The 18,845-nt window shown below is 41.9% G+C and overlaps 1 long non-coding RNA gene across 1 annotated transcript in view; it reads right to left on the reverse strand.

Moving 5' to 3' along the window:
- The window catches only part of LOC135579370 (uncharacterized), a 55,598-nt gene extending 37,149 nt beyond the window's left edge, over positions 1–18,449 (reverse strand). Inside the window, exons 1-3 of the long non-coding RNA XR_010472328.1 lie at positions 15,660–18,449; positions 9,194–12,169; positions 5,948–6,078 (exon numbers count right to left, since the gene is read on the reverse strand). This is a non-coding gene — a long non-coding RNA (uncharacterized LOC135579370). The remainder of the gene's footprint in view (positions 1–5,947; positions 6,079–9,193; positions 12,170–15,659) is intronic.
- Positions 18,450–18,845: the final 396 nt, after the last annotated feature.

The raw sequence follows: 18,845 nt of genomic DNA on the forward strand, positions 1-18,845 counted from the left end.
AAAGTATAAATACACGTGCAAATGTGCACAGAAAGTAGATACACTCGCAATCCTGCAAGGGTTAATTTTACTCACACATGTGGCAGCAAAGCAAGTGGAGTCTCCGTCCTGGGGAGGCAGGGGGGTGGTGGCTCCTGACGGCAGCAGCTCAGCTCGTAACTCCAAGAGATCATACACAAGGCCGCACATCTCGACGAGAATCCCATTTTTATTGGCTGATCAGATCTGACTGTAGGCATTCCAGAAGCTTCTCTGCACCCCCACACTGGCTGTGGGGTGCCCCTGAAGACTCCAAACATCCCCCACACTGGCCGCAGGCACCCAGCAGCTTCCTGACACCTTGGCACTCCCTTCTCCTAACGGCCCTGGCCAGGGGGCTCTGGGGCCAAACAAAAGAAGCTGTTAGCCTCAAACAGCAGAGAGAAGGAGATGTGTCTACTCCTTCCATATCGAGGGGGTAGAGGGGGGTTTGCATTCTGCCACGTTTGGTTGGAGCAGGAGGTTAGAGTGTAATGCACTAGATCCCGCAATCTTGCATATCACAGAACCACCTTCCTTGCGAAGGATACTGCAGAATATGAAGAATTTTTTAGAGTTCAGGTTATTGCCCCTTAAGAGGACACGACATACAGACAGAGCTGCAGAGAAAACCACACATGCACATTTGTAGCCAATGGCTGATGAAATAAAATTACTTCATTTACCCTGCAAGGAATGAGAATTACGTTAAATAGCATTACATTGCTTCTGGCAGAGTCGATGGGTCTTTCCTAGGCAGCTACCACACCACAGCAGACTCACAGTATCTTGATAAGCTGTGTTATCTGGGCTGTGGGACTGAGTCCCCCAACGGCAAATGCGCAATGAGCTCTGCTGGGAAGTCACATTCCTCTCCAAGAGCGCAATGAGATTAAGCAGGATGGTTATTCCCACATAATCACTTGAAACTTGTTGCAAAACCAGCTTATTCTCCTGTGACTGTTCCCCAGCCAGTTCCTCCTTGCAGAAATGCCCTTGAAAGAAACCATCTTCTGCACCAGAGCTGTTGCAAAGTTGCATAAGATGCAGAAGAACCTCCATATACATTGTGGATAATTCGTCAAAAGCCTGAAATGCGGAGCCAGACTCTGTTTCCTGAAGGAGGATAAATCAGCCTTTTGCTTCCACATTTATCAAAGTAACACAATCAAAAACCTACAGCTGAAGTGAACTATTAATTTGTCAGTGACCTAAGCGATCAGATATTATAAACAACTGAAATCCCACTGATAATTGATTCTCTAACAGCAAGTAAAAAGTGATGAGAAACCAGTAATAAATGCACACATTTTAATTTCTGCTTCAAAAACAGCTCAGCAGAGAAAGAGCAACACCAACTGCCTGTGTGCAACATGTACTCTGACCACGGCAGAAACCCACAGCGGGTGGGAGATGGTTGGAAGGGGACTGAACAGCACAGCACATCTTCTCCACCACTGTGTCTCCTTGTCAGACCTGCTGGGATAACTCAGCTTTGTCTGAGTCGCTGCAGAAACTTCACAGCAGACCAGACTCTTTTCTGTGATGCCCAACGACAGAATGAGGGGCAACGGGCACAGACTGAAACATAGGAGGTTCCATCTGAATATGAGGAGAAACTTCTTTCCTTTCAGGTGCCAGAGTCCTGGAACAGGCTGCCCAGAGAGACTGTGGAGTCTCCTTCTCTGGAGACATTCAAACCTGCCTGGATGTGAACCTGTGCGATCTGCTCTGGTGACCCTGCTTTAACAGGTGGGTTGGACTAGATGATCTCCAGGGGTCCCTTCCAACCCCAATCAGTCTGTGGTTCTCTGAGTGGATAGTGCAGTCTACGTGTAGACCATGCTGAAATCAATCAACTACAGGGCTAATGATTATTGGCAAGAATGAATAACAGCTGACATGAGCTGCTGATTTGTTACTAGCTCATATGCCAAATGTTGTAGGCCCAAGGAAAGGCCTGATAGCGACAACTCGATAGAGCTAAGTGGGATTTTGCCTGTAGTGCCCTCTATACTGGATATGGTCATTTGCCCAGGATAAACATCCCATAATTACAGTTTAAAAGGCAACGTGTACTCAACTCTAGAATTGCCCTATGAGTCACAGTGAACACAGGACACTGCACACCTGCTCTGTAGAGTAGTTGATGCCTTTAGCTCAAAAACTGTGTCCTCTGTTGACTGCCTACTTCCAGCATTTCCCTCCAGATGTAACAGCCTGAGGGCTCGTTAAAGGTCTTGTGGTCCCATTCTGAAGATGCAATTAAGAATGCAGCGTCACCACTGTGTGTAGTTAACAGTTCCAAAGTGCTGACTGCCTGCATTTTGACCTTTAAAAACTCCATTAAGCTATGTAAATACAGTAGAAAAGAATGCATACTGTTTACAAACAGTTTGCTACCATCAGTCAGAAGAGGACCTGCACTCCTGAAACAGCCACCCAGCAGTGCAAAACCCCTTCCCAAAGAGCTAACTCAGAAACTGAATTAACACATTTGCTGTCAAAGCTTGACTGGTTCCCACAACGGGGAGGACAAAGGAGCAAAGGAATGCTTCAGTACATCTCCCATGGCATCACATCATTTCCCTGTTTAAATTATCTGCTCTACAGCAGCAGCTCTTTATTTTCTTTCTTCAAATAAGCATTTCTCTGTTGCGTTACAAAGAATGAAAAGTTTGGTAATCAAAAGGCCAGATGCAGAAATGGTTTTAAGAAGTAGTTGAATTATTTCCTCCAGATAAATCACCTGGAACATGACCTTTCCACCTCCATCCACCCGTCCAACTCCTATTGAAAGAGTTCACTGTTCCCAAATATTTGCCAGATAATTGATGGTGAGGAAACAAGCCAACATGGCTCCCAGATTACAGTCCTACCCCTGATGTAACACAATAGTCTATGAGTGATGAATTTCTGTGGATTTCAAGTGTCAAAAAAACCCCCAAAATTATTTTCAAGCTCAGATACACAAAAACACTATGAGGAATTCAAAGGTCCCAGGGTATATGGGTTTCTTCACTAACTTTCGGTGCCAGAACCAGTTTCTTCCTAGGTCTTTTTGGTAGTGTCTTAGGTCCTTAATGGGACAATAAACAAGTGAATAATCTAAGCATCAAATACAAAAAAAACAAAAACAACAAAACCAAAACATTTCCAGACCCATAGTTCTGTGATAATATTGGACCCACAACACTAAAAAAAAGTTTTAATTAAAAAAACTAAACAAAAACCAACACAAACGTGCACTGAAAAGTCTCCATACAAGTATAGCAACCTCACCATTTTATTTCGACAAAAATATCTGAGTTTGCTTTAGGAAACCTGCTTTGATGAAAACCAGGAGGCGGACCCATGTAGAAATATACTTAGCGTGCAATGGATGCAAAACAGGACAAACAAAAGTACTGATGGGAATCCTCTTGCACAGACAAAAGTGAACTCAGCCTTTCTTCAACTCATACCTGAGAAGCCAGGACCAACAAGTGTGAGTTGAACTACTTTCTCTGGCCTTACATTCAACCCAGAGCTGGCAGCACAGATGAAGCATAAATAATGATGCTTAGATCATCTCCAGAGTGCTTAGGAAAAGACTTGATCCTTTACCCATGTTACCAGACCCTACCTGGAGAGGAAAAGTCAAATGCACGTGGAAATTAGTAGCCAAACCAAGGTGGCACCAAAAACCTTGTGCATCTCAGGAACAGCCCAGCTGTCTGCTGCTAGCACAGCTGAGAGGACACGAGGGGAGCAGTTCCAGTTTGGATGTGCTCCTCAGCTTCTGAGTCATGAGATATGCAGCAAGTCAAAAGTTTTCAGTGCACAGCTCCTGGAAAGGCTAAAGAAGAAGGAAGTGGTTCAGTTTAGACATTTTCTCATGTTTTTTAGGCTCACATCTGAATTTGGTTCAGCTTTTTGTGCCTGAAAGGTAGAATAGACACTACAAAAACATTGCTGATCTAGCTATAAAGAGCATAGAGCCCATTCAAGGTCCATCGCTGTGGTAATTCCTGCTGCACCTCCCTGATTTCAACACCACCCTGATTTCAACAGGGTTGTGTCAGCTGAAGGCATATATTCAGTGGCTTCCACATTGCTCAGGTGCTTCCGTTTTTTGTCCTGGCAAGTTACAAAATGCTGTTTGCAATTCTGCATTTCTATCATAACGTGCAGAAAGGAAATTAGTCTTCTAAGGCTCTCTCTTAGTCCACCCTGCCGCTCCATGCTCATTCTTTGAAAAGGCCATTTGAGCATGCAATATTAATCATCGGCTGTGTAACAATCTTGAAAAAATACAATATATTCTGGCAAATTGCAGAGCCTCTGGAAGAACCACCTGCCTCTGAACTAATGGTGCTCATTCATTATCAGGTGCCAACGAATGCAGCTCCCTACTTACTTGCCCCATCAGCATGCAAACAGTGACTCAATTCAATTGTGAGAAATGGGAGGAAATGATCTGTATTAATAAATGGTGAGAGAGTGAGATCACCCAACTTCAGAAAATAAGATCAAAACCACCGAACTCCCTTCATTGTCTCATTTGATATCTTCCCTTTGCTATAAATGCAGCATTGGGAGTAATTAAGCTTCTGAAAAAATTTCATAATGAAGCTACATCACCCAAAACAAGTAAGACAAACATTTTGTGCACATTGTCATCTGCCTTCTCTAGTGTTTAAAGGTCAAAGAAACATTTCATTAGGAAAGAAAAAAAAAAAAAGAAAGGAAAAAAATAGGTAAACTGCAGTGTGCTTTCTGGGTACATCTGAGAAAAATGCATGCAAGGAATCAGTGTTCAATCAAATGAATAAGCAAACTACCACCCATCTGGATGACAAACGCTGTGCGAATTACTTATTGTCCTCTGATAGCATCTAGAAACCTTGGTCAGAGGGTAAAGTCTTCATACTACATGCTATATAGGACAGCAAGGAGGCATGCTGTCCTGGTTTTAAACTGCTGCCAACCTGATCACAAGAGTGGACACAAAGATCTAAGAAGACCTGGATGGTAGTAATCAGATGAGGATTAGCAAGCAATGAACTCAGCTAGCCCCTACTGAGACTGTTGTACAAAGGTAAGCCACTGTTACTAAAATGAAAAACTTCAACTGAAAACAAAATAAACAAAAAACAAACACCAAGTCCCTCAAAACAAAAACAAACAACACAAAATAACAAACTACCAAAAGAAAAACTTCAATCACACAAAAATACTTCTAAAATTCTGCTGATGTCTCCTTTGCGTCTCCATCCCATCACTTTTCCTGCTGGGAGAGGATTAAAAACACTATCATGTGAAATCCGCTTTCACCAGATTTTGTTTGTTGGCTGGTTTTAGTCTGGATAGAAGAGCGAGTAGTGGAATCAAGTTTTGAAACAGTTCTTTGGGTGCTCTTATCTTACACTTTGAATAAGGTAATTAGACTTCAGCAATAATACCCTCTTAATTATAGATACATGCCCCCTCAGAGATATAGGAAAACACATTAGTCTTTCCCATTCCTGACATGCACTAAGTGATGTGAATTAAACTAATTTATGGAGCTTATAGAAAGACCTGTCAGATGCACTCCTACTTATTTTTATTCTGTCAACTTTGTTTCTCCGGATGAATTTGGGAAAAACTTACCCTCAGAGAAGCAAAGTGACTTTTTCTCTCAGACATTCAGCGCCGGGGTTTGAGCAGGTCCAGTATCACCTCATGCCTACAGGCTTCCCATGACTTGAAAGCAGTGTCTTTTGGAGTGGATGTTAAAATATCCTGCTCACTAGCATCCGGTAGTTTCAGAGCAGTTAATACACTTTCAACTGCAGTAATTTTAATTTACTGTTGCATTATGCTCAGATCCTTTCTTCGTACTATTTGCAAAGGACCTGCTGGGCACACAGCCTAGCCGCTCCAGATGCAGCATTTTAAGACTCACCTTTCCCAAGAATGCACTACGACCTTCACCTGCAGCTCCACATTGAGCTAGAGAGGCTTGGAACAAGTCATATCCATCAGGACTGATCCTCATTTTAGAAAACATCGTAATCAATTCCACATTGCATGTACCTGGCAATGAGAGCAGGCAGACATCTTTTTTTATTTGCAGAACACTTTTTTTTCAGCAGAGAAGCGTTTTTAAAATCAAAACATTTCAGGGGAAGATGTCAATTTGAGCACTTTTTTGACAGGAAAATGTTTAAATGAACCATTTCTATTTTCTTGTTTTGTTTTGATAAGGCATTAATGTTTCATTTCAATAATGTGAATGTGCTCTGTGTCTACTTTTTCAGTTCTGTTCATTTCAGCTTGCATGGCAGAATAAAATATGCATGATAATACTGAATTTACACACCTCCTTTATTACATGTATCCATCATATAATTTTGATAATAAATTATGTAACTTCAATATTATCAAAATGAAACATTTTTATCTTACTGAATGAGATGTTTTCATACTACTTCAAGGGAACAGAGTAGAAACATCTAGATGAAGAATTTCTGAAAGTTCAAAATTAATTTTTACCAGCATTTTTGCTCTGTGACATTTCTTTCGCTAGTAATCTCTGTAAAACACTAGTTCTGCCAATGGAAGGTGGACCATCTTTCTAGGTCCATCTGAGCCATTTCTTTGCCCTTGTTTGAACTCAATAACATGTACCAACCGCCTGTGTTTTTCCCATCATTTCCTCCATAAAGGGTTTTATCCTGGAACTCTGTCATCAGAGTACTGGCCCTCTCCTCCTCAGTGAGTAAGTATGAAATTCTGGGTACACAAGCACAGATACAGAAAGGGGTTGTATGGCGATCCATCCCATGTGATGCTGTTCCCGTTGTGTCCCTGTAAATCAGAGCTGCCTTCGCTGGGGCACCTATGAGGTGGATTTGTAACCTGGGAAATCTTCCAGATTTGGGATGTTAATTATTCAAAATTTTAAAAAGAAAAAAAAAAAAAAGCCAAATACATTCAGCACATGATTGTTCAGTGCAAGATATGAGGGAAAATAATTTAGCACTTCTCTACTAAAATGAATTCAGAAAAATATTTAAGGTTGCAGCATGAAATTCCACAGCTATATCAACAGAAAAATACATAGAAGGGGGAAGAGGTGTACAGCTCTTGGTCTGAATAAATTCTCTTTATTTTGCTAACTTAAAATTAAGGGAAAGTAGTAGCCTGTGCTTGGTAAAAGCTGCTTAATTTTACTCTTTTTAGTCTTCCTCACTAACTATTGTGAACATAAAAGACCATTTCTCAGTAATATTCTGACCTTCTTCTTTATGACTGCATTTTGATTATACATAATATTGTCCTATAAAATTACATTTCCTAATCAATAAGAGACACTAAAATAATTTCAAAGCACTGTTTTAATCCAGCCCTAATCTGATTTCACCCAGCATCCGCTTAAGCGGATCCACTTAGCATGTGATTCAGTTCCAAAAAAACGACTCTGTCAAAATATCGTTCTGGAGTGCTATGCTTATTGTATCTTACTATCCTGCATCAAAAGCACTCCCTTTACAAGAAAAAGGGTTCCTTTTCCTCAGCTGCTTTGCCTTGCCAGTGAATCATTTGTTTGCTTCTTTTCACACATCGTCATGAGTAATTAATTTCCCAGCAGGTCTCACTGACTGCTTCTAATTGCCTTGAGAATGTGACGGGTATCATGTCCTAGGACACTGGTTCCCTCTGCCTGAAGTCAGGGACAACCCTTGCTTTCCTCAACAGACACACTTTTTAGCTTCTTTGCCATGAATTTCAGAGCTGGTAAGGGAGGAAATTTTTTGAGGAAGAGATTTTTGGCACTAAGGATGGTAAGACCCCGGTCCAGGTTGCCCAGAGAGGTGGTGGATGCCCCATCCCTGGATTCAACCCAGGCCAGGCTGGATGGGGCTCTAAGCAACCTGATCTGGGTAAAGATGTCCCAGCTCATGGCAGGGGGTTGTACTGGATGAGCTCGGAAGGTCCCTTCCAACCCAAACCATTTTATGATTCTATGATTGTAAACATTTCTCCAGGGATGTGAGCTGCTGGTCCCATGGTTTGGGTTCTGAGACAAATTAATGCCACTGCCAGCAAATTTTCACTAGGTATCAGCCAAGCATTTAGCAATTCTGCTGGCCATGTGTGACAGCTGATATATCGGTTGATGCAAAGGGCAGGACCAGGAGCCTCCGAAGTCAAAAGCAGTAGCAGTTCATCTGTTTTGCAGTGTGCTCATTGGGTAACGTCCACAAAAAGCCAGCACATCCACTGCTCTCCCCCATCGCTTGGTTGATGCTCTAGAGCTACTGGCAGCAGTAAAACTTATTTCAAGGTCTGAAATAAACCTCTCATTTTAACTGATTATGCACCAAGGACAAATACACGGAGCAAGGAGAAGCTAGCTCAGGTTTTCAGGGGAAACTAATGGTTCTGAGCACCTCAATTTTTGGACATCAGACTGGATGCCATCCTAGAAGGGTGTGGAAATGAGAAAGAGCAGAGTGTGCACATCCAAACTTTACACCTTTTCAAGGCATTTTGTGTTGCATCTCCACAACCTCTTCTCACTTTCAAAAGCTGCAGCTACATTTTTGACAAAGTCATTTTTCAGAGCAGCACTGCATTAAAAGAGCAGAAGAAAAATATGGACATCCAGGATGATGGAAAATCTTTTATCGTGTCTAATAATAAACCAAAGATTAGTCTTCTTGTCATTCAGCTAAATATTTTGAATTGCAAAATGTTCCAGCTGAGTTTCTTTTCATGTAGCTTTAAAAGCACAGCCCAGACACTTCTTCAGGATGCACAGGTGAGCAACTGACATTTTCTAACCTGATTGCAATTATTTTGGAACAGCTAATTATAGAATGGTCAAAAACAGAGAAACTCTAGAGAATCCTTCACTCCTCTAGATTCTCCAATGTGCAAATGTCTTTTTTTGTTTGTTTGTTTTTGTTTTGTTTTGTTTGTTTGTTTGGTTACTCTGTCATTGTATTTAGCAACTTGGAAATGTGGCTGAATGAAAAAAAAACAAACAAACCAACAAACAAAAAAACCCCACCAACTTTCAAAGGGAATATACTCTTCCCAGATCTACAGAAAACTCTGTGCAGATGAGGTGCACAGCTGGGTAGGTAACCGGGATCTCATTCAAAAGGATTAGGAGTTAAAAGAGTTAAAACCCCTCACTTACTATCCTGTGGAGTGGAGTAGGTACCAGTGTGGCTGCTCCTCATTTGTTGATGGGCAAAGTGCTTAGCCGTGCCACCAGCAACATCATGAAGTCCTCACTGAGATCTATCATCTTCTCAGGCACTTGAAGAACTTGCCACTCGCTGTGCTTACACAAGTTGTGAGTTCTGCAGGAGACCTCCTCTACAAGGTCTTTTTTCTTCTTAAAAAGTCTGCAGAAAGCTGGGTGCAATTTTGCAATTTTGTCCCTTGACAGTTTTTTTGTTTTGGTTTGGTTTTTTTTTTGTTTGATAGTTTTTTGTTTGTTTTTTTTTTTTTGTTGTGTTGTTTTTTTTTTTATAATCCATTTTGTCCACTGGAGTGTTTTCTAAGAGCTTGGTTCATGATCTTTCAGTGTCACGCTGAGCAGATGGTGAATTCTTTATCCTTTATGCTTTTCTGCCCTGACCAGATATCTTTTGAAAAAGTCCACTTTTGCATAGGCAGAAGATGTGAGCTTTGGGCAGGATTGTCTAGCCTGACCTACGTGGGATAAAGGTGGGCCTAGAAGAATCAGGGTAGCACCTTTCTTCCTGGGAAAATTAATTCTTATAAGAATCAAAGTACTCTGTAAATAAGCTAATTTCACACGTTATCTCCAAGAGGGAAACAACCTCCCATAATCCAGAATTTTATCATTTTAATGGTTTCAAAGCCAAATGTCAGGTTTTAATTCTGAAATGCATTTCATGCTACCTTCTATGATACCTATTTTTTTTTCAAATAAAATTGGCAAATCAAACCAAATTTGCACTATTTTATTACTTTATTTCTTTTTTATCCATATTCCTGAGTTTAGACAAACTTTTCTAGCATTTTTTCTCATGCAGAATTATCAAATAGTCAGCTTAAGTCTTAGCTGGAAAAAAGCCGAATGTCAAAAATCTTAAAATCCTGTACTCATCAGAGCTCTAATGCAGGACATCACATTAGATGATTATTTGGTCTCTCTTAGCTTTAAAAAGTATTAGGCCATTAATTATAGATCAGAGTCAGCATTTCTCCCTTAGACTTGGGCTTCAGCTTGATTTACCTTCTTTTTTTTCTTTTCATTTAGGTCATCCCTCATTTCAGTTCTAAAATGGACTAAAGCTCCATCTCCTTACTTTCTTCTTCCTTCTGTTTCAAGTATCTTTCCTCTTAATTATTTGTGTGACCACACTTAATCCACTTTGAGGGCTAGCTGTTTGTCAGGAGAAATCAGTGTCTATCCTCTGTTTTCCTTGTTGGACTTTTATTTCAGGTTGCTTTCAGGTTAGAATTTCTTTGTGTTGCTACCTGCATCTTCTAACATTATCAGCATTGTCTGGTGGATAGTTGTTCATCACCTTTATTGCCTACCTAGGAGGCTGGGGAAGGTAGGATGGAGAATTCTCACAAGGCAGCCATCTCTCCAATAGGAGCCCTCCAAATTTTGCCAGAGCAACAAATAATTCTGTATTCAAGTGAAACGCAAAGCCCTGGTTCCTGCGGTGCCTGATCATAGGGCTGAGTTCATCCTGTGGTCCTCAGCAGAGGGTACTTAGGGGGTGGTGGCTCTTCTGTTTGCCTTAAAAAAAAGATTTACATTTATCTTTTGCTCTTCTGCTATTGCATGGTCGAAAACAGCTCACAAGTTCAAATATTATGGCTGCAAGGATGGAGATGGCAGACTTAAAAAAGGAGAGAAGGATAAAGATGGGCAGGATGCTGGTCAAAAGTAAGTAGGTGTCGAGGGTTTTGATTGCAGGGTGACAATAAAACCATGGCAGATGTATTGCTAACCTCCTCTCCTCCCACCCCCTTCCCCTTTTTTAGCCTCTCCCTCTCCCCACTTCCCACTAAGGACAGGAAAAGAAAGACAAAGAGAAGAGAGTTGAAAAAATTAAAAATGTTATACCAATGCTACTAATAAGACTAGAGAAAATAATACAAAATATACAAAACCAATCTTGAAAGTCTCAGCAACTGCAGAGCCGGCACCCGAAGTCCTGGATTGGACTCTGCAGCCAACTGGAGCTGGATTCAGTCTCTCACTAGGCCTCAGTTCACAGGGACGACTAGCAAGGTCCTCTCCCAATATCGGCCATAAGGAAAAAAAAGGAAAAGGGACAAGATCCTCATGATCTCCCACTTTTATATGAAGTATTCACATGAATGGAAGGTTATACTCCATTGGTCAGTTTCTTGGTCACCTGTTTCCTGTTGCCTCTCTCGCAAGATGTGAATCTGTGCTTATCAATAACTTCACATTCCATTGCTAGGTTTACCAAAACATGTATCTGGTTCTCCAGGAAAATGCAGCTAGCTGACAGGCAAATTCACTAAAAGAAAAACTTGTTTTTTAACAATACCATGACAGTAGGTCATAATGAGAAGACTACTCTTGTTTTGAATACATTGAAGCTTCAGTGCTCTGGGCTTCATTCCCATTGGGCAAAGCACTGACCCAGGTTGCCCAGAGAGGTGGTGGATGCCCCATCCCTGGAGGCATCCCAGGCCAGGCTGGACGGGTCTCTGAGCAACCTGATCTGGGCAAAGATGTTCCTGCTCATGGCAGGGGCTCGGACTAGATGAGCTTTGAAGGTCCCTTCCAACCCAACCCATTCTGTGACTCTGTGAAATTATTTAGGAGATGTCTGCATTGCCCCAGGTAGCATCATGAAGAGGTCAGTGTTAATCTGGTACCACTGCCCGATGGTACCCAGTTTGGGTGCTGTACCCGCATGGTCATCCTGCTTCTGGCACCCACCATTGACCAGTGCCCAAATTTGCTGTGTAGGTATGCGGACTTACTTGCCATTAGTGTAAATATTCCTAATGAGATTCTGGTGGGCAGGTTCTTAGTCCCTCTGTCCTCCTCCCCATCTGTCAGAAGGGAATTTGTATTTTGTCTCCTTCACAAACAGCCTTCATTTCTGTTCACAAGAACCCCATCTTAGTCCTGTAGCAACATCACCTGCAAGAGAGCCATGTCACAACCAGTCATAAGTACAGTGTTATTGTTGACAGTTCCTTACTACTTCATAATGCTCTCAATAAGCTGTGGGAAAAAATAATATCCACTCAAAACCTGAAAACATTTCGTTGCACTAGCTGGTTGCATGCAGCTCTCATTTGTCAGATACTACAAGCTTGTCATAATATAGCAAAGTATGGTCACAAGCACTTTAAAGCAATTGTGCAATGCAGCTGCCTGAGAGGACAGTGGTGTGCTGGTCACACTGGTAGAATTTCAGATCATTTAACAGTAAAAACTTTATGTATCTTTAAGTAATCTGTTAGAACAAAATTATGCCTTGCCTCCCTGCTCATATTATTTTACTTCCTCTAGTAATATATCATTCCCCATTCATTTAGATTCTCTGGAGTCTGCAGCTGAGAGCTCTAATTAGGTGTGCCTGCAGCTCTGGAAAATAGGTCTTCCATCTTATTTTCATGTTTGGATTCAATTTAGTATATTGAAACAATTGCTTTGCCCAGGGATCTGTCAATGTTTTTTCTTCTGGGGTAAGAACTGAACTTGGATCAGTCACAAAATCTGAACAAGTGTGAGCATCTTGCATGAAATCTATAGCTTTCCTGGTGATTCTCATGTCTGTCAAATGCACATGAGCTCACATAGAGCAGTGCCATCACATATCTTTTATGGACCTATTTTTAGGCACAATTTTGTTCAGGGTGTCAAGTATTTTACACAGGAATTTAAAGGCTCCCACCAGCACACACACTGTAATTTCAAGACCACCTGTGATTTCTTTCTTGTCTCTCTTTTTTGGCACATTGTGCATACACTTTGAAATATCACTCTGTCTGCACTTACATGTTTATCTAGTCATATTAAGAGCTTCACTGAGAATTTCTAGCAAGACAATACAGTGCTGATGGCAGGCACTGTAGGTAACATTCCTTTTGCTTTTCCCTGCCCTGTCCTGGTCATGCTTGGACAGGTGAAAGCAGAGGTGAGCAAAACACAGAATCACAGAGTGGCTGGGGTTGGAAGGGACCTCTGGAGATCTGGTCTCATCCTCCTGACACCCTCCCTGGAGATATTTATCAGCATAAATAAGGTCCCCTCTCAGCCTTCTTTTCTCCAGGCTGAACAGACCCAGGTCTCTCAGCCTTTCCTCATCAGAAAGATGCTCCAGACCCTTCAGCATCTTTGTGTCCCTCCGCTGGACTCTCTCCAGTAATTCCTTGTCCTTCTTAAACTGGGGAGCCCAGAACTAGACACAGATACTTCAGATAGGGCCTCACCAGAGCAAAGGGGGAAGACAACCTCCCTCGACCTGTTGGCCATGCTCTTCCTCATGCACCCCAGGTACCATTGGCTTCTTGGCCACAAGGCCATGTTACGGTCTCATGAGCAACATGCTGTCCACCAGGACTCCCAGGTCCTTCTCTGCAAAGCTGCTTTCCAGCAAGTCGACCCCAACTTGCACTGGTGAAGGGGGTTGTTCCTCCCCAGGTGCAGGACTTGCTTTTGCTAACTTTGGATTTGATGCTCTGCCTCTGCTCTCCCGCACCCTGAAATATTAATAGCCTTCAGTGTAGCAGTCAGATTCAGTTTTTTGCTGTACAGTCCGTGGTCAGCCTCAGGGAGAGCTGTTTGTTACGGATGTGTCCAAATGAAGGGTGACTTCTGCCAGGCCTTTGACTGAGGGAAAAAAAGCCTTATTTCTTGGCTACACCAGAAAAGACAGAAGGCTTTTCTGAATATATTCGCTGTTAAAACATGTCCTTACTTGGGTTATGAGCTCATTTGTGCATGAGCTGTCATTTAGTTTTGTAACTGTGCGGTGACTAGGGAACTGATCCAGGAATGAGTCTCCATTGACAATGATACAATATGAAAACAAATAGTAATAATAGCCGCTAATGCTTTGGATTCCCCACTCAGTCTCCAAGTGCCCCAGAGCTACATTCTCAGTCAAATGGAGACAACGGTCACCTGTTTATGGAAAGTTCTTGGAAATCCATGAAAACAAAGCATAGTAAGTGTGCTATCATTTAGTACTTAATTTCCATTGCAGCTTGTTTGGTCAGGATGTGTGTGAAAGCCTAGGCCAAACTGGGAAATGACCTCCAACAGTACTGAATTTGGCTGCTGAACTCCATGATGGGAGAAGCAGTTATGAGCACCTGCCTCTCCTTAAATAGTATGTCTTGACAAATAACGTCATCACGAACACAGCAATCCAGATTTAATCTCACAAATATTAAGTCATATACTAGTATTCCCAGCACAGAACTGGAAAAAAAAAATATTTCAGGCACAAAGGCCATGGCAAGCTTCAGTAGGCCCCTAAACTTGGCCATCTCGGTAATCCACAGGGAGAATCCAGATAGAGATTGTGTTCATGCTTGAATACTGCAATCTGTGAACTCAAGGCCAGATTTTGGGCATTCCTGGTATTTTCTGCTTTTAAAGAGGAGGAAGATTCTCACCTCCTGCTGCCTTACTATGGGGTGACAGCAGGTTTGCATTTAGCAGATGTGGAGAGAAAAACAGCAGGGCCTTCTGAGATTTCTGGGTCTGTAGCAACTTCTAAATCACCACAGTGCTTCCCCCATGCTTGCTTAACCTCATTTTTCAATCATTGCAGGAGTCCGAGTGGAGCAATGTGGCTTTTTATGTGCTTTTTATTAAGCAGTGACTAAAGGAAGAATATGGCTCGTTCAGCATGTACCTCAGAAGATGTGAACATTCAGCCTGCCTGTCAGTTAGCTGCTCATGCATGCAGAGAACATCTTATATTCACTATGAATGCTTTTGTTATATTAAAAAAAAAAAAAAAAAGAAGCCAAATCTGAGCTCATTTTCATCGGGGTTTCTCAGGGAAGCCTGCCTCCCTTGCCAAGTGGGATCTGCTGGTACCCAGCTCTTGTAAACTGTCTATAAAACCCCTCAAAAATTCAAGATTATTTTAAGCACCAGGAACAGTGCATTCTTTCTCCCTCAAACACAGCAGGAATTCATGTTTGCAGTTTGAATTGTGTATGCATAGCTTTCCAGAAAAGTTCAGTTTGGGGGAAAATAACAAGAAATGCCAATACAGGAAAGATATAATTTAAATGCTCTAGTGATCTTCACTCTGGGTGCCCGTAACTTTCCAGCTGCGATTACAGTTGCATCTTTCCCTGTCCGTTGTATAAAATCGTCAAGGCAAAGCACCCAGCTGTTTTGCAGTGATTAATATGCCTTTTGAGCATGCTGCCCTGTCCCAAATCACAAAGGACACACTGCTAGTGCCACAAACCCTTTTGCAACAGCAAATTAATTCCAACTCTCCATGGGCCTAGGACAGCGGGATGGAAATATCAGCCCGTCTCAGCATAGCCAGGCCATGTGCCAGAGCTTGCAATGCTTCACCTCACTGACTCGTCAGGGGATGCTTCACCTCACCAACTTCACACTAAAGATGACACATAGACAGGTAGTCACTCACCATGCTTCCTTTGTCTGGGTTTTAGATGAGCTGTTTCCATGGAAATGGGTTGCTTCTGTTTATTCACACCTGTATGCTGCTGGAAATCCTTATTTTACTGGCATTTCTTTCTGGGAATGGCTGAAGTAGGCATCTTGAAGCTTCCCAGTCCCTTACCTTTCTCTTGTAATTTTAAATGCAAAAAGTTTAGAAAGATTCACCATTGATCCACAGAGACAATTTGCAATACAGGTATAGATTGAATGAAAAACAGCAAGCAGCATTACAAACACGTGCTGCTGATTTTAGTAGTACCACATATGTGGTCAGCAAAGCAGGTTAAACTTTTTTGTCTGCTGCTTTTTTTTTGCTTAAAAAGCCTGCTTAAGAGAAGTTTTTCAGGAGTATTTTAACTTTTTTATCCAAAACCTAAAAATTATCTTAAAAAAACATAAAACGGAGGAATGTCAGCTTTCTTCTTTTCCCTTTTTCTTTCTTATTTCCCCTAACAGGATCAAAAGCAATCTTTGGAAAGCTGCTATGAAAGAGGGGAAAAATTTCCATTGGAAAATATGGCAAGAATCAAGGTATTTTCAACCATATCTCTTCACTAGTGGTGTAAGGCATCTGAGTACAGCAGTGGCAGGCATACCACTGTGTGTCTAGCAGAAACAGAAGCAGTTATAAAACATACAGCACAGGTAAAAAAGAAGCCAGAGAAAAGTATATTACCTCTCCCTTACTTCTTTAATATGTCTTATCACTGTCTGTAATTTCTTAATAGTGGTGAAATAATACAGGGTGTTTCAAAAAGATGGACTCAATTTCAAAGATGGATCCAATTTCAAACCAGCATATTTCACAATGGTAACATGTTACAAGCACACAAAAATTTATTAATGGTTTAATGAGTTACCAAGCAATCTTTTTATAAATGCTCTATGCTCCCTTATTCATGAGCAGTTCACGGTTGCAGAGATAAAGTGACTTCAAATTGGGTCCATCTTTTTGAAACACCCTGTAGTAATGAATTTCTACATTTCTAGTTTAATCTGGGGAATCTCTTAGAGGAAACTAGTGAGCTGGGTGTAATGACGCTGTTGGGAAGAAGACAGGTGTTGTCTTCATTTTACACATGATAAAAATGATAGATGAAGTGTTTTAATGATGAAAGGGCAAAAAATCGGCTTCCTCCTTCACTGAGGAGGTCTGGCATCAGGCATCTCAACTCAGCTAAGGTAGTTCTGTTATACACAAGGGACTTGCATTTGAGGAAGAAATATTATGCCTCCTTGCTGGACCTCCCCTCATAGATCTCCCTGGACCAGTTAACAAACTGAGCAAATTAATAATTTGGGGGGCCACAGCTGTCCACAACTGCAGCTCCTTGACACAGTGATGTGAGATGGCATGCAGGCTTTGGCATGAAACACAGGAACGGGAATCTACCTGCTTCCAGTCAAATGAGCATATTTGTTCCAGAATAAGAGAGGTGGTGTAATGACACATCGTGGCAAAAAAAAAGTACACTGAGTACACTGCAATTAAGCTCTGATGCTCCCACCACAGCCGTTATGTACTTGTATTATCTTCACTATCTCCCTCAATTGCATCAATTAAAGATGTACATTCAATTTTGGGGTGTAATTTTCTTGATTTGGCAAAGTAAAATGATGCTTTAACCTTCCTTACATTACGTAGGTCTTTGCATCTTTCTTAGACTATTTTTGAAGCTGGTCCGAGTGACATTGTGCTCTTTTGCTTACTTGTGTTTGTACTGCCTGCTTTTATCAGAGATAGTCGTTATTGATATTATTGCCCAGACTTCGTCCATGTTACAGCCACATTAATTTTGCCTGTGTACTGAACACTGCTTTCCCCATGCCATGAGCAAGGCCTCGATATTAATATTGGTGTGGCTGAAGGATCATGTGTGATTCAGCTATGATTTCTCTTTAACGGGTACTTCGCGGCCCTGTCTCCACTGCCGCTCTGTGGAGATTTCTTCAGCCACATCCGAGCATTCCCAGAATAAAAGTGGAATTGTTTTGCTGAGAGCAGTGTTTGAATACATGCTGTGAATTTATCAGCTCTCCTGTGCCAGACTGCTTGAGGTAAAACTGATCCCGCGTGTGCAGGATAAACATTCCCCGTTGACATGGTAAGTTAGCAAGCCTGCTGAGTTATCCTGGGCTACAGACTACACAGTCATTACCTTCCCTAGCACTGAAGGTGGAGATCTGGGGTAGACATTTGGCACTGTATCATCAGCCCTCACAAATCTGCCATCGGTCTGTGAAATAGTCAATTTTTACACCACAAAAAGCAAATGGAAAAATATCCTCAAAAAAATCGACCTGGACAACTCTCTGTTTGGGGAAGAAAGGATGCAAAGCTTTGCATTCTTCAGCAGCATGCAGACAAAGAGGTTTCCACATTCATAAATCAAAATTGCAGTATTCATAGCATTTGCTTGACTCCTTAAGCCATCATTATAACAAATGACCATCCAATCAATACTAAAGAGCAAGAATTGTCAGCCCAGCTACAGAACCTCTTTCTATCCCACAGATTAAAATGGTTTGCTCTTCAATGACTCCTTTGTACTAAGGATTTGAGGTTTGCTAGAGAAGCTGTTTTGGGCCATGAGGATGTTGTGGAGCAGCTGCCGGGATGCTGAGCCCCAGTTCTGCTTTTGATTACACAGGAACAGATGTCAGAGGCGAACAGCTCCTCCTGTCTTGACAGAATCACAGAAGGGACCTACCAAGCTCATCTAGTCCAAGCCCCTGCCGTGAGCAGAACATCTTCACCCAGATCAGGTTGCTCAGAGCGCCATCCAGCCTGGCCTGGGATGTCTCCAGGGATGGGGCATCCATCACCTCTCTGAGCAACCTGGGCTGGTGTTTCACCACCCTCAGTGTAAACAATTTCTTCCTTGTGTCTGGCCTGAATCTCCCCTCTTTTGGTTTAAAACCACCACCCCCTGTTGTACCTCAACAGGCCCTGCTAAAAAGTCTGCCCTTGCTACACTTTGTGCCCTGATAAACTTCTACTTGTTCAAGCATGCTGAAGACAGAAACATGAGTAGCAGACTGGCTTTGTTAGATGTAGCACCAATTTCCCTGGGGGAAGCTGTCTGCAGATCATTACTTTAAGTTCATTTTATGTACCTGAACTGTAACTTGCACTTCCAAACCTCACTGA

The sequence above is a fragment of the Columba livia genome, chromosome 4, assembly GCF_036013475.1.
Source record: "Columba livia isolate bColLiv1 breed racing homer chromosome 4, bColLiv1.pat.W.v2, whole genome shotgun sequence".
Taxonomy (NCBI): Eukaryota; Metazoa; Chordata; class Aves; order Columbiformes; family Columbidae; genus Columba; species Columba livia.